The sequence below is a fragment of the Triturus cristatus genome, chromosome 1_2 (assembly GCF_964204655.1).
Source record: "Triturus cristatus chromosome 1_2, aTriCri1.1, whole genome shotgun sequence".
In the NCBI taxonomy this organism is placed as follows: Eukaryota; Metazoa; Chordata; class Amphibia; order Caudata; family Salamandridae; genus Triturus; species Triturus cristatus.
Window position 1 is genome coordinate 881,494,692 of NC_140580.1, and position 14,967 is coordinate 881,509,658.

Consider the following 14,967-nt stretch of genomic DNA (forward strand, 5'->3'; position numbering starts at 1 on the left):
TGTCCTGGACCCAGGAGACTGGATGGTATCACTGGACTTGCAGGATGCTTATTTCAAAACCCCCTCCCTTCCTGCCCATGGCGCTACCTGCGGTTCACGGTTAGCTGTGCTCCCCTTCGCTTTTACCAACGCTTCTCTGGTGTTTACCAAAGTTATATGGCGGTGGTTGGAACTCATCTGCAAAGGTCAGGGATTCTAGTCTTTCCTTAGCTTGACAATTAGCTGTTAAAGGCGAGCTCACCCCAAGATGTCTGTCTCCCACCTCCAGACTACGGCAAACCTTCTGCAGTTGCTGGGGTTAACTGTCAATGTGCCAAAGTCACAACTGACTCCCTCTCAAATGCTTCCTTTCATAGGAGCTGTTCTGGACACAGTGCAGTTACAGGTCTATTCTTCTGACCAGCGAGTAAAGAATATTCGGGCTATGATACCAATGTTTCAGCCTCTATCCTGGATTTCAGTGAGACGGACTCTGAGGCTTTTGGCCCTCATGGCCTCCTGCATCATTTTTCTGACACATGCCTTTTTTTTTGTTTGTATTTTTTTGTATTATTTTATTTTCCTTTTTCATTTATACAATACAAAAGGAAAATCATATACACATACAATATCTCTCATGACTTGTGAAACAAAAGTACACAATGCTACTATACTAAATCCAGGCTGATGTAAATGTAAATTGATACTTGTATAGCGCACTACTCACCCGCAAGGGTCTCAAGGCGCTTGTACGAATACCGCTGTGGAACCCATCCTGGCTTTCCCTGTGAGGCGTCCACTCCTGGGCACCCCCAAGGTGGAGGCCAGGCATCCTTAGCGTTGTGGGGGCCGTTGTGGAGATTAAGCAAGCTATTGCCCAGAGTTGCAGAGTGGGACTCCATGATTGGAATGGCACCGAGGCGAGAATTATCAGGTCCGTGGAATTTTTTAGCCCAAGACCCGCCGAGGCGGGGAATTGAACCCTGGTCCTGGGCTAGACCTCTGCATCAGGGTCTGCCGCTCTAATCATTGAGCCACACTTCTCCACTGATGAGATCATAACAAGCAATGAAGACCGAATCCAAAAATTAACGTATCGAGTCCCAATTGAATTGAACCTATAGAACTTTCAGAAAGAGAAAAAATGAAACAAACATTGAATAATGAGGACACATCATCCCAAATCCAAGCATCTAGCCCACCACAAGTGTCTCGATTCCAATAGGGGTCACTCTGACTGACCAGCCCCCCTCATAGTGGCAGGTGGAGAAGGAGTCTCTTGAGCCTGAGATGTCACATAAGTGGTGTACAGGCTCCAAAAGTTTTTAGGGCAATTCCTGGGAGATAACAATTCACTATACACTTCAGTTTGGGTATTACAAAACAACATGTCTCTGGACCATTGTGCCAAGGTGGGAGGGGGACCACGCAACCAGTGTATTGCTAGGACGCGCTTAGCAATTAATAAGGCTATAGCGACCAAACGTCAAATTGGTTTTGGCAACTTCTTTGAATAGCCAAGCAGGGCTAGTAATGGGTCAGGGCTGAGGGTTTTTTGTGTGACTGCACTTATTTCGGCAAAGCCCTGTAGCCAAAAGGTCGCTATAGTAGGGCACAACCAGGCGAGATTTATAAAGTCAGCCTCCCGCATCCCACATCTCTCACAGTCAGCTGTCTCACATAGCCCAAATCTGTACAGACGTACTGGTGTATGGTATATCCTATTAAGGAATTTAAATTGGATAAGACAATGCCGGCCATTGAGAGAGATCCGCTTGGTGGCCTCACAACAGTATGTCCACATGGTGTCATCTATCATGATCTCTAGGTCTGCCTGCCATTCAAGCCTAGCTTTTGTGTACGTGTAACGCCGCAGCTCCATGGTTCTAGAATAAATCAGGGATACCAGTCCAGTCACTTCGGAGACTTAGCTCGATCCAGAGTTATGAAGGAGTGTACCTCTGGGGGTTCCTGCAATTCCTCTCTGAGCAATGCTCGGAGTGCACTGCGGGCTCTAAAGTAATGGAAGGTGGTTAAGACAGACGGCGAGGGCTCGATCTGTAACAAACTTTCACCGTCTCTGCCGGCCCCGTCCTCAAAGAAATCCCCAATAGTGTCCAGACCCAGGGAATGTAATGCGCTTATCATTTCTGGTGCGGTGAGCATCGGAAGCCATTCGCACCAAGCAATAGGGGAAGCTGGGGAGTATAATATTGAGAGCGCTTTTCGGTTAAGAAGATTTAGCCAAGCATATGTAGTGGTGTTGATTGAATCTAAGACACCTGTAGTGCGACGCGGAGCATGGAACAGTGCCGTTGCCAAGGGGGAGGGAGCAGTAGATAATCGCTCTATGAGCAGATGCGGAGGGGGCATCTGTTGGTGTAGCCAGTGATATGCATGTGAGGCCTGAGCTGCTCGATAGTGTAAGTCAAGGTCAGGAGCACCAAGGGGCATATTATCAAGAAACGGCGTTAAAATTATCGCTGCTTTAGCGGCAGAAAACTGCCGCTAAAGCGGCGATAATGGGCTTGATAATATGCCGCAGAGAATTCCCATAGAAGCCCATGTTCTGGTGTCAACATGGGCTTCTATTGGAATTCTCTGCGGCATATTATCAAGCCCATTATCGCCTCTTTTGTGGCAGTTTTCTGCCGCTAAAGCGGCGATAATTTTAACGCCGTGCTTGATAATATGCCCCCATGTCCTCCCATAGAGTATGGTAAAGTGAGAACGGCCCAGCTGGCCTGTGGTTGTTTGTCAGCCCAGGTCAATCTAATCAGTAGTGTTCTTAGAGTTTTAAAGAACTGTGCGGGTAATACCATTGGAATATTAAGAAACAGGGATAAAAATCTGGGGAGGACCACCATTTTTATGAGGGAAATTCTGCCCAAAAGGGAGAGGGGGAGGCAGATCCACCTCGCAGTGTCTTCCTCAAGCTTATTAACAGCCCGACCGTAATTCTCTTGGAATACCTGGACCGGGTCTGTATGGACCTGAATACGAAAATAGCGTACTGGGTCCGTGATCCATTGCAGGGGAGATTCCAGTTCATCAGGAAGCGTTGCGGGGGTGAGAGGGAATATAACCGATTTCTCCCAATTAACTTTCAGCCCAGAGCATGCACCAAAGCGCACCACCTCGCGGAGGACAGGAGATACGTTTTGAGCAGGATCACGAATATAGAGCAAAGTGTCATCCGCGTATGCCGATATAATGAGGTTATACCACGGGTACCGAATCCCCCTGTGCCTGTGATATTCACGCATTGCACAAGCTAACGGTTCCGCCACCAACGCATACAACAATGGGGAGAGTGGGCATTCCTGTCTGGTTCCCCGCGATATCTGCAGAGGGGCCGTGACTACATCTGCCACCCGCACACGGGCCCTTGGGTCTGTGTATAATGTGGAGATCAGACGTATGAAGATTCTACCCAGCCCCATTCTCTCCAGGGTCAACAACATTGTGGGGTTCACCATCCCCGGGCAGCGTAAATAAGGACGCGAGACTAGTAAGTATCGAGAGGCTGGTTTAATTATAGGTCTTGACAATTGCTTCTGGAGTTTTACAGTCCCACACGAGATGGAATTTTGACAGGATTCCGGCCTTCCGGCTTTTTCTCCGGCGTCGTCTGTCTTCTAGGGTCCCCCGCGTTGCCTGGTTACTTCACCGGTAGGGGCGTAGGCTCGGCACATAAAACAAAAAAGAAAGAGAGTCCTCTCAGTCTCAAAGAACGATCTATCAGTCTGGGGCAGGGTTTGTGAGGGACACCGCAGTAAGGAAGTAGAGTGCGAGTGATAGAATGGCCAACACCAAAAGCTATACCATAGGACGGTAGTCGTAGATGAACCGTCCACTGACTACCACGAGGTCCCCCCCGCTTTAGCCCAGACCCGCTTCCCTGGACCCAGGATACGACTTCGTACCTGTTGCAGCCAGGAACCTGGCAGGGCGCAGCGTGGTTCCCACCTCCTGGCTCCTTCTTCGACTCTTCTCCAGCTTCCGTGTCTCGTCTCTCGGTCTCCGCGGTCCGGTCGCCGTCTTCCTGCTCCGTCGCTTCTCCTCGCGTCTCCCATCCTCCTTCAGCTTCCGCATCTGCTCCCTTTCTTCCGTAGGTCAGCCAATCCCGTGCGACGTCGTCATAGGGGGCGTGTCCTTCGTCCGCCAGGGAAGCCCATTCCTGAAAGGGCCAGCGCTCCACCTTCTCTTCCGGTGACATCAGCGTGGACCCTGTTCGGGTCTCCGGGGACTGTGGGGCATAAGAGGGAGGTGACACTGGTAAGTCCGGGGTCGGGCGCCGAGGGACAGGAGGCACCTCCCGAAAAACATAAAGCTCCATTCCACAGAGTCAAATGCTTTTTCAGCATCAAGGAAAATCGCAGCAGCCTTGGTGTCTGGTTTGGTATGCTGGATGGCTCCGAAAACAGTGCGTAGATTGTGAGTAAGTGAACAAACTGGTATAAAGCCGGCCTGTTCGGGGGCCCACAAGAGTCGGCATAAGGGGGCTCAGTCTATTAGCTAGGATTTTAGCGAAGATCTTTGTATCCACATTTAAAAGGGAAAATGAATGATAAGAGGAGCAGTGGTGTGGAGGCTTTCTAGGCTTCAGTAGAACGACCAGGAGAGCGTCCCTCATCGGGGGGGCATAATGCCTTCCTCGCTCATTTCTTCGAACAGAGTGAGTAAGTGGGTGGTCAGGAGGTCCTTCAATTCCTTATAGAATCCCACAGTGAGCCCGTCTTGCCCCGGGGCGCTGCCTGAGCCCATGGTGGACAGAGCGGAATGTATCTCCCACGTTTTAAGGGGGCGTATCAGGTACTCTGTGTGAGTCCAACAGCCAGGGTAACTTTATATATTCTAGGTACTGAAGCGGGTCAGAGGGTGTGGAGTGAGGCCGAGCTTTGTAGAGATCAGCGTAATACTGCCGAAATTGTTCCGCCACCCCATCCGCGTCTACAACGGTATCCCCGTCCTCTTTGAGCAGTTGTATGGGTTGAGTAGTGTTGCGGCGCCCTCTCATGAGATTCGCCTGTGTCGAACCCGGACGCTCCCCTTCCTCACATACTCGCACCCCTGCGTATTTGCCCATCAACTTGACCTCTCTATCTGCCTCCATGTGATATTCCTCAAGTGTTTCCTTAAGTGCGGTCTGTAGAGAAGGATCTTCAGAGGTGCCCAAATTTCTCTCTATATCCGAAAGCTTGTGCTCCAAGAGAGTTAACCGCCCCTAATCGATTTCAGAAACCCCGAATGTTTAGATATGGCTTCCCCACGGACATAGACCTCGAAGGTCTCCCAAATAGTGGAAAAGTGCGGAACCGAGCCCAGGTTAGTCGCAAAAAAGTCTCCATGGCCTCCAACATTTCCGCCTTGAAGGCTTCATCTAGTAACGCGTATGGGGATAAGCGCCATGTAAATAACAAAGGAGAATGATCCGAGTAGGTGCACGGGAAGACCTCGCAGCCGCGTATTTGTTGCCTAAAAGAGCCTGCCAAGAACCAATAATCTATGCAGGTATGGAGATTATGAGGTGCTGAGTAATGTGTAAAGCCACCTGTCACACTCGACCGGGGACGCCAAACATCTACGAGGTGCAATTCCGTCAGAGCAGCCAGAATGGCCTCCGCCGCCTACGAACGGTGCCTTGCAGGGCCCCCTAATCGATCTAGGTCAGGATTAAGTGTGCAGTTAAAGTCCCCTCCCCACAATTGTGGGACGTCAGGCAGGCGTCGAGCAAGCATGAGCAAGTCGTGGAAGAACTGGGGGCAGTCGTGATTGGGACCGTACACATTAATTAATATGCAATCCAAGCCCCTCCCTTTACATATAGACACCACATACCTGCCATTGGTGTCAGTGTGCAGTTCCTCGAGTGTGAGGCGAGATTTGGGGTTGATCCAAGTGAGGACCCCGCGTGCATGTGAGGTGAAACCTGCAGCATGGATCGTGCCTCGAATTTTGTTTCAGGTTTGCGGGATATGTGTCATCGGGAGATGTGTTTCCTGTAGAAGGGCGATATCAATAGTGTGCCTGGTGAGATACGACATAACTTTCCTAGTCTTACGTTGGTCATTGAGACCTCTAACGTTCCAGGACAGAAACCTCAATGTGGCCTCCATCTTTTAGGGCGATGCAGCGTGATTGTGACTGTTAGAAAGTGCCCTAGGGGCATCAGGCCGATGAGCAAATCGTGCCGTAGTGATGGCATGTGTACCATTGTGTATGTGTCTCTGAAAATAATACCAAAAACCAAAAATGTAATAACCCCACAAGGAAAACAAACAGTAATTCACGGCAACCCGTACCTCCCCCCACCCACGCCATGTCACCTCAATCGTGGCATGGCCTGGTCATACCCACCCCCAGGCCCCTTTGGGGAAAGATGGCGACTAGCTATGTAGTGTGTAACACACGGACGGATGTTACCAAAGCACCACAGGCAGCCACCGGCGTCAAGCTATATAGCATTATACATATGTAGGCAATTAGTGAGGAGCCACTGAGTTGGGCCAGATGAACGTATTCCTCGCTATAAGCAACAATCCCAGTGGTGCATTATACCCATCCAGAACATATCAGCATAGCATCAACGAGAAGGAAAGCGCAAAGTGCAAGCCTGTATAACTTCCTATCACACATAGCGAAATATGCAGGTAACCTCAACTTATTTGAAGTGTAAAGAGTGAGTCTAATGAGGGATCGGCACGGAAACCCATCTACACAAGAGTAAAGACACTCCCACAATTTCAACAGGGCAACCGAGCAAAATATGCGGGCATTAGGAAAACAGAAAACAATACTTTACAGTGTGGAGGAAACTCAGTCCAAGTGTTCTAGTCATTGTCCTCAAGGGAGCCTCCCTTTGCGCCCTCCACTGCCTCCGACGTGTTTTCTCGCACAGCCTCAGACGTAGATTTCTTGAGTATGTCCTTCATGGCTTTTTGCAGAGTTTTCGGGTCTGTGAAGACGCCGGAAGAGCCCTCTAGATTCACCTTTAATTTCGCCGGATACAGCATAGCATGGAGATGTCGTGGTCCCGGAGTTGTCGCTTAAGGGGATTAAAGAGACGACGAGCGTCCTGGGCTTTGGCAGTGAAGTCTGGATAAAGTGAAATCGCTGAACCTTCATATTGGAGGGCCCTCAGTTCCCTGGCCTGCCTCAGGGCCGAGTCGCCATCTCGATAATTCAAAAGTTTTAATATCACTGGGCGCGGTGGCGCGCCTGGAGGGAGATGCGGGCCCAGTGAACGATGCGCTCTCTCAATCACAAAGAGTTCAGAGAAGGTATTGCGGCCTAATAAGGAGATGAGCAGTTTTTCAGTAAATTGTTCAGCATTGCCCATTGGGGTGGACTCTGGAAGGCCCGTAATACGTATGTTACTGCGGCGAGACCGGGTCTCCAGGTCTTCCGCCTTATCCTGAAGCGTAGCGAGGGTTTTAGCCATTTGTTTTTGAACCAGGGCTGTCTCGGTCTGGGCCTCCTCGACCTCGGTGATCCTACGTCCGGCCATGTCCGTGCTCTCCGCTTGTTTATCTAGGCGTTCTGACATCCTGTCAATACAGTACACCAATGAGTCAATTTTCCCATCCATAGCCAGGAGAGTTTTTTGTATAGTGGTAAACATTTGTTGCATCTTCTGAGTGATCTGCGCCGAAATCTGTTGAGGGCGGCCTGTCCGCCTCCTTAGATTTAGTACTTTTTGTATCAAACGGGAGACGGGTTTGCGTTCTATTGACTCTGCCCATGATGGTGATTTAGAGCGGAAGAAGAAAGTAGGGACAGGCCACTAAAGTGACTTGAGGGAGTTGGGCGACTCAGATCCTCGCGCACCGCCAGCCAGACTGCACCAGGGGTTAATGATCGTCCAGGAGGCCACCAGGGGCTAAATGAACGAGCCCCCCAGGGGGGACCCCGACGTGAGTGTCAGGGTATGCTCCACGGAATCCAGCGGCGGCAGAAAAAAGGCTCCACCTCCTGATATCACCAACACCCAGGTGAAATAAACAGGGTGTTCGAGGGATCAGGCGAGGGAAGGGTAGGGAAAGGAACAGCAGGGGAGTTAGGACCTGTAACGATAAGGAACAATGGCATCAGACATATGCATATAACTCTACTCTCATAAATTCTCGCTAAGAGGTTTTTCGCTATACCTGGAAATGAGGAATGAAGGAAACCTCCCCACAGAAAGTCTTCGAATAGCCTTTAAGGATACAGGGTTCTGCAACACAATACCACAAACATTAATGGCTTTGTTTTTTCCCTCTCTCATACACTCTGCACCAGCAAATATTTCACCACACGTACCCCAGACAATACCTCCTCTGCCTCAAATGGGGGAAGTGCGTAGTCTTACTCCCAACTCCGGAAATCAAGAAGAAATGTTTAGCCTGTCCATTGCATCGTATCTGTTTTTCCCCCTCTTGGGGTTCTACTAGCAACCAACGGTTTCGTCACCGCTGTACTTTGTAACGGGTCCCTGAGGGGTTCGTCCAGAGCTCAATTAAACCACACGGGATGCTTGCGGTTGGTTTGAACCGCTTTCAATGTTTTTGTGCCCAAACCCTGAGAGGGCTTCTAAATGTCACACCAAATGCACACACAGTAGCGAGCAGTTCGAATCACCGCGCCGCTCCGCTGTGCTTCAAAACCAAAGGAAACAAAAGATAGGAGTGAAAGTCTCTGAGCCTCCTAGTATCATAGCCGGCAGCCGCCCTTCGGATTCCGCTATGAGGAGTTTAAAAGCAATCGAGTCTGGAAACCGCGAGAGCGAGAAATGCGCCGAAATCTGTTGAGGGCGGCCTGTCCGCCTCCTTAGATTTAGTACTTTTTGTATCAAACGGGAGACGGGTTTGCGTTCTATTGACTCTGCCCATGATGGTGATTTAGAGCGGAAGAAGAAAGTAGGGACAGGCCACTAAAGTGACTTGAGGGAGTTGGGCGACTCAGATCCTCGCGCACCGCCAGCCAGACTGCACCAGGGGTTAATGATCGTCCAGGAGGCCACCAGGGGCTAAATGAACGAGCCCCCCAGGGGGGACCCCGACGTGAGTGTCAGGGTATGCTCCACGGAATCCAGCGGCGGCAGAAAAAAGGCTCCACCTCCTGATATCACCAACACCCAGGTGAAATAAACAGGGTGTTCGAGGGATCAGGCGAGGGAAGGGTAGGGAAAGGAACAGCAGGGGAGTTAGGACCTGTAACGATAAGGAACAATGGCATCAGACATATGCATATAACTCTACTCTCATAAATTCTCGCTAAGAGGTTTTTCGCTATACCTGGAAATGAGGAATGAAGGAAACCTCCCCACAGAAAGTCTTCGAATAGCCTTTAAGGATACAGGGTTCTGCAACACAATACCACAAACATTAATGGCTTTGTTTTTTCCCTCTCTCATACACTCTGCACCAGCAAATATTTCACCACACGTACCCCAGACAATACCTCCTCTGCCTCAAATGGGGGAAGTGCGTAGTCTTACTCCCAACTCCGGAAATCAAGAAGAAATGTTTAGCCTGTCCATTGCATCGTATCTGTTTTTCCCCCTCTTGGGGTTCTACTAGCAACCAACGGTTTCGTCACCGCTGTACTTTGTAACGGGTCCCTGAGGGGTTCGTCCAGAGCTCAATTAAACCACACGGGATGCTTGCGGTTGGTTTGAACCGCTTTCAATGTTTTTGTGCCCAAACCCTGAGAGGGCTTCTAAATGTCACACCAAATGCACACACAGTAGCGAGCAGTTCGAATCACCGCGCCGCTCCGCTGTGCTTCAAAACCAAAGGAAACAAAAGATAGGAGTGAAAGTCTCTGAGCCTCCTAGTATCATAGCCGGCAGCCGCCCTTCGGATTCCGCTATGAGGAGTTTAAAAGCAATCGAGTCTGGAAACCGCGAGAGCGAGAAATGCTCTTTCAGCGGTACTCACGATTCCGCCGCGCCGCGTCCGGCCCCTTTGAAGTCCTCGCCGGCTCACCTAGCGGCCCAAACAGAAGTCCTACGGAGACAACACTTGTGTCCTCGCTGGTCAAAACGGAAGTAACAGAAGAATTGCGCGCGCCGGCTCCCGTCGTCCGAGCGCCTTTATCCACACTTCCGCATTTGCCTCATGGGAAATGTAGTTCGCCTCGGGAATCTGCGAGGTAGGCGCCGCTGTGCCCGATTCCTGACAGTAGATCCCTCTTCCCAGTGCCTTCCAGGTCCGGGCTTCCCCGGAAAGCGCTGATGGAACGACCTTACTGCAGCAGGAGCATGGACGTTGTGCTGGGGTTCCCATGAGTCGTCCTCAGCTGTGTACCCCTTCCATGCTACTAAATACCATAGCCCCCCTCGTCTCCACTTGGAATCCTTGATACTTTTCACTTCGTATTCCCATCCCCCATCACGCAACACCGGCGGTGGGGCCCTTCTGCGTGCACCCATGGCCGGTTTCAGGAGCTGACAATGGAACACCGGGTGGATTCGTAAGGAACCGGGCAGCTTTAGTTTGTAGGTCACCGGATTGATTTGTTTTACTACAGTGTATGGGCCAATGAATCGTGGATGGAAAATACTCCTTAATTTGAACCGGATGTTCTTGGTGGATAGCCATACCCGATCCCCCACCTGATATTGTGGCCCTTCGCTCCGATGTCTGTATTCCCATTTTTTATATGTCAGCTTGGCCCGCTGTAAATGGGTCTTTATCTTACTTTGTAACACATGTAGTTTCTTCATCTGAGTCGCCACCGATGGCCGGCTTGCTACCTCTTTGGGGATCGCGATTGGCAGGATGCGGGCATCGTAGCCGAAGTTGGCATGGAACGGGGAATCGCCTATAGAGCTGTGTTTGGCGTTGTTATATGCCAGTTCCGCCATCCATAAGAGATCAACCCAGGAGTCCTGTGCCTCTTTCGCATAACACCTGAGGTATTACTTTAGTGTTTGGTTCAGGCGTTCTGTCTGGCCATCGGTCTGTGGGTGGAAGCTTGTGGATAACGCGGATTCAATGTGCAATGCCTTGCACCACATTCTCCAGAACCGTGCAATGAACTGGGGGCCTCTGTTGGATACGATCACTTCCGGTATTCCGTGTGCTCTGATGATGTTGCTAAGTAGCAACTGTGCAGCCTGACCAGCTGTGGGTAGATTTCCACACGAAACGAAATGCCCCATCTTTGTTAGCCCGTCCACTACTGCCATAATGGCAGAAAACCCCTTCTCAGGAGGCAGTCCTGTGATGAAGTCAAGACTGATGTTTCGCCACGGTAGCCTGGGGGTTGGCAAAGGCATAAGCTTCCCCCTTCTCCTGGTGTTTTCCGTCTTGGCTCGGGCACAGTCCTCGCACTTCGTCACCCAGGAGGTCACGTCTCTGTTCCAGAACTTCCACCAGAAATGGCGTTGGATCAACTGTAAGGTTTTCTGGATTCCGGGATGTCCTGCCAGCAGAGATTCATGGCACCATGTAAAAGCCTTCAGACGGAGTTCCTTTGTGGGAAGATAGAGTTTGTTTCCCCGGAAAGGCAACCCATCACGCACTGTACACCCTTCCTCCTCCTGGGCCCAATCCTGCCAAGTCTCCTTGGTGGCATGTTTTCTCACGCAGTCTAGGAAGCTGTTTATCGTAACAGCACATAACACCTTAGATGGATCTATGATGGAGTCCGGAGTCGTGTGTTGTGCAGGGGTACCTGCCGAGTCCTGCCGAGACAAGGAATCTGCCTTGCGGTTCTCCACTCCGGGACGGAACGTGATAGTAAAATCATAGCCTGCGAAAAACAGCATCCATCTCATTTGGCGCTGGGAGAGATGTCGAGCCGCTTTCATATATTGGAGGTTCCTGTGGTCCGAGTAAACCGTGGTGGGGTGACTGGCCCCCCACAGATAGTGTCTCCACTCCTGAAAGGCCTTTTTGATAGCTAGTAGCTCCTTCTCGGCTATAGTGTAATTCTTTTCTGCCGGGTTCAGCTTTTTTGACAGATAGGCCACAGGGTGCAGCTGTCCGGTGTGTTGATTCCTTTGTGACAAGACCGCCCCTATGGCTTCCTCCGAAGCATCTCCTTCCACAATAAACGGATGTTCTGGTCGGGGATGCGCTAGCACAGGGGCCGATGTAAATGCTTGTTTCAGCGAGCGAAAAGCCTCTTCAGCTTCATGGGACCAGTGGAAAGCAGCGTCCTTTCGTAGGAGACGAGTGATGGGGGCAGCGAGCTTGGAGAATTGGAGGATGAATCTCCTATAGTAATTAGCAAAGCCCAGGAAGCATTGCACCTCCCTGATGTTCTTCGTGGCTGGCCATTCTTGTACTGCCTGTACCTTCCTCTCCGTCATGTGTAGACCTTCTGGACATAGCATCACCCCCAGGAATTCCACACTTTCCACCCCCAACTCACATTTGCTCAACTTACAGAAAAGCCCATGCTCCCGCAATCGCAACAACACCTGACATACATGTCTACCATGTTCCTCCTCCCTTTTTGAATAGATGAGGATGTCATATATATAGACGACAACAAACAGGTCCACATAATCCTTTAACACATTGTTTAGAAAATACTGGAATGCCGCCGCGGCGTTGCAGAGGCCGAACGGCATAACAGTATACTCAAACAACCCGAACCTGGTCTTAAACGCCGTCTTCCATTGGTCCCCCTCCCTGACGCGTACCAAATGGTATGCTCCTCTTAGGTCTAACCGCGTATAAATAGATGCCTCCCTTACCTGATCAAGTAAGTCTGGGATTAGGGGCAACGGGTATCTATTCCTAACAGTGTTCTTGTTTAGTTGTCTATAGTCCACACATGCCCTGAGATCGCCATTGGCCTTGGCTATAAAAAATAGCGGAGAAGCCGCCGGGGATCTAGAGGGTCGAATAAAGCCTATCTTTACGTAGTGATCCAGATATTCCCTCAGATACTTAGTTTCTGGCACAGACAACGCGTACACCCTGCATGCTGGAATTTTGGCTCCCTCCACTAGATCAATGCGGCAGTCGTATTCTCTGTGTGGAGGCAGTTGTTCTGCTTTGCTCTCGCTAAACACATCACTAAACTGGGCATATTCCGGAGGCAACTGCGTTTCTTTCTCCGCCGCTGTGGCTACTACATGAGGATGTGTCAACTCCGTAGCTGCGGAGAGATCGAAAGGCACCAGATGGCTTATACATTCCTCTGACTGAAACTGAATGGTCCTATTTCTCCAATCAATGGTGGGATTGTGGTGTCGCAACCATGGCATACCCAAAATGATTTCGTATTGAGGCGCCTCAATAATATTCAAAGACAACTCATCTAGGTGTTTCTCCTGTTGGACTCGGAGTGCCAAACAGACCGGTTCGGTTTGCTCTATGATTAAACCCGAATTTAACGGTTTTCCATCCACCGCCAGGACTTCCTCGGGCGTTTCCTTTGCTACTCTTTGGAGATTAAGGGTCTTTACCGGACCATCATGGATAAAGTTTCCGGTGGCCCCGGAGTCTATCATCACCTTCACCGGGTGGCTCTGTTGCCGGCTTTCTAAGGTCATGTGGAGCACTATGTGAGACTCAATCTCCCTGAAACTAGTGGTGTCCAAAGAAGGAATCTTCCATCCTTTTCCTGCCACCCCTCCTCCCGGCTGTTCCTCCGCCAGTCCGGTGGGAAGCGTCGTGGACACAGCCGCACTCTTGTTCCGGGGCCAGGCCCCAGCATTTTTTGGTTTGGAAGGGCATTCCCTCACGTAATGGCCCCCTTTACCGCAATACATGCATAACCCATGCACTCGTCGGTTTTCTCTTTCTTCCCTTGTCAAAGGTGTTCTAACAGCCCCTATCTCCATAGGTTCCGACACCAGCACCTGAGTGTCAACCAGTCGTCGAGGGGTTCTCTCCGAGCGGCCGGGCCCTTTTTCCCACCGCCTTCTGTCACCCCCTCTCTCGGCCAGGCGGCCATCCAACCGTAATGTTAGATTGATCATTTCCGTGCACGTAGTAGGCTGGGGATCTATCTGGGCCAACACATCCTTTAGCTCGTCCCTCAAACCCTGATAGAACAAGGACATCCTTTTCTCCTCTGGCCACGCCGTCTCAGCTACGAGCCTCTTAAAGGAAGTGATATACGAGACCAACTCATTCTTCCCTTGTTTAAGTTCTAAGAGCTCCTTATCAGCATTAAAAGTGGTGGCCCTTCGGTCGAACACCTTTTCAAATTCTACTCTAAAGGCCGCCCAATCGGAAAGGACCGCGTCATTGTTCTGAACCAGTGGGACGGCCCAGTTGGCTGCATCTCCTACGAGATAGGATATAGCAAAAGCTACTCTTGAGTGGTGTGTAGGGAACGAGGCCGGCTTACAAGAGAAGTGCAGCAGTATCTGTGTCAGAAAAACCTGTAACTTCAACGGGTCTCCTGCGTATCTCTCCGGACTAGCCAAAGGGATAGGCGGAGGTACCGTGACCTGTATCTGTGACGCTGCCGTAGAGGCGTCAAACGGGTTCCGAGACAACCTCTCTACCTTATCTCTTAATGCTGCTGTCTCTGCCTTGGAGGCTGCCAGTTCCTGTTGCACAGCCAACAATGCCTGAAGGACATCGTCCATGGACGCCATTTTCTACCACCCCTGGATCGGGCAGAGCTAATTTCGTGGGCGCGTAATTCTGTCAGGGTATGCTCCACGGAATCCAGCGTGGCAGAAAAAAGGCTCCACCTCCTGATATCACCAACACCCAGGTGAAATAAACAGGGTGTTCGAGGGATCAGGCGAGGGAAGGGTAGGGAAAGGAACAGCAGGGGAGTTAGGACCTGTAACGATAAGGAACAATGGCATCAGACATATGCATATAACTCTACTCTCATAAATTCTCGCTAAGAGGTTATTCGCTATACCTGGAAATGAGGAATGAAGGAAACCTCCCCACAGAAAGTCTTCAAATAGCCTTTAAGGATACAGGGTTCTGCAACACAATACCACAAACATTAATGGCTTAGTTTTTTCCCTCTCTCATACACTCTGCACCAGCAAATATTTCACCACACGTACCC

At 50.5% G+C, this 14,967-nt stretch overlaps 1 protein-coding gene across 2 annotated transcripts in view; it reads left to right on the forward strand.

The window, feature by feature from the left end:
- Positions 1-14,967, forward strand: part of CFAP74 (cilia and flagella associated protein 74) — a 927,349-nt gene that overhangs the window by 419,449 nt on the left and 492,933 nt on the right. The gene's annotated exons all lie outside the window — the stretch shown is intronic.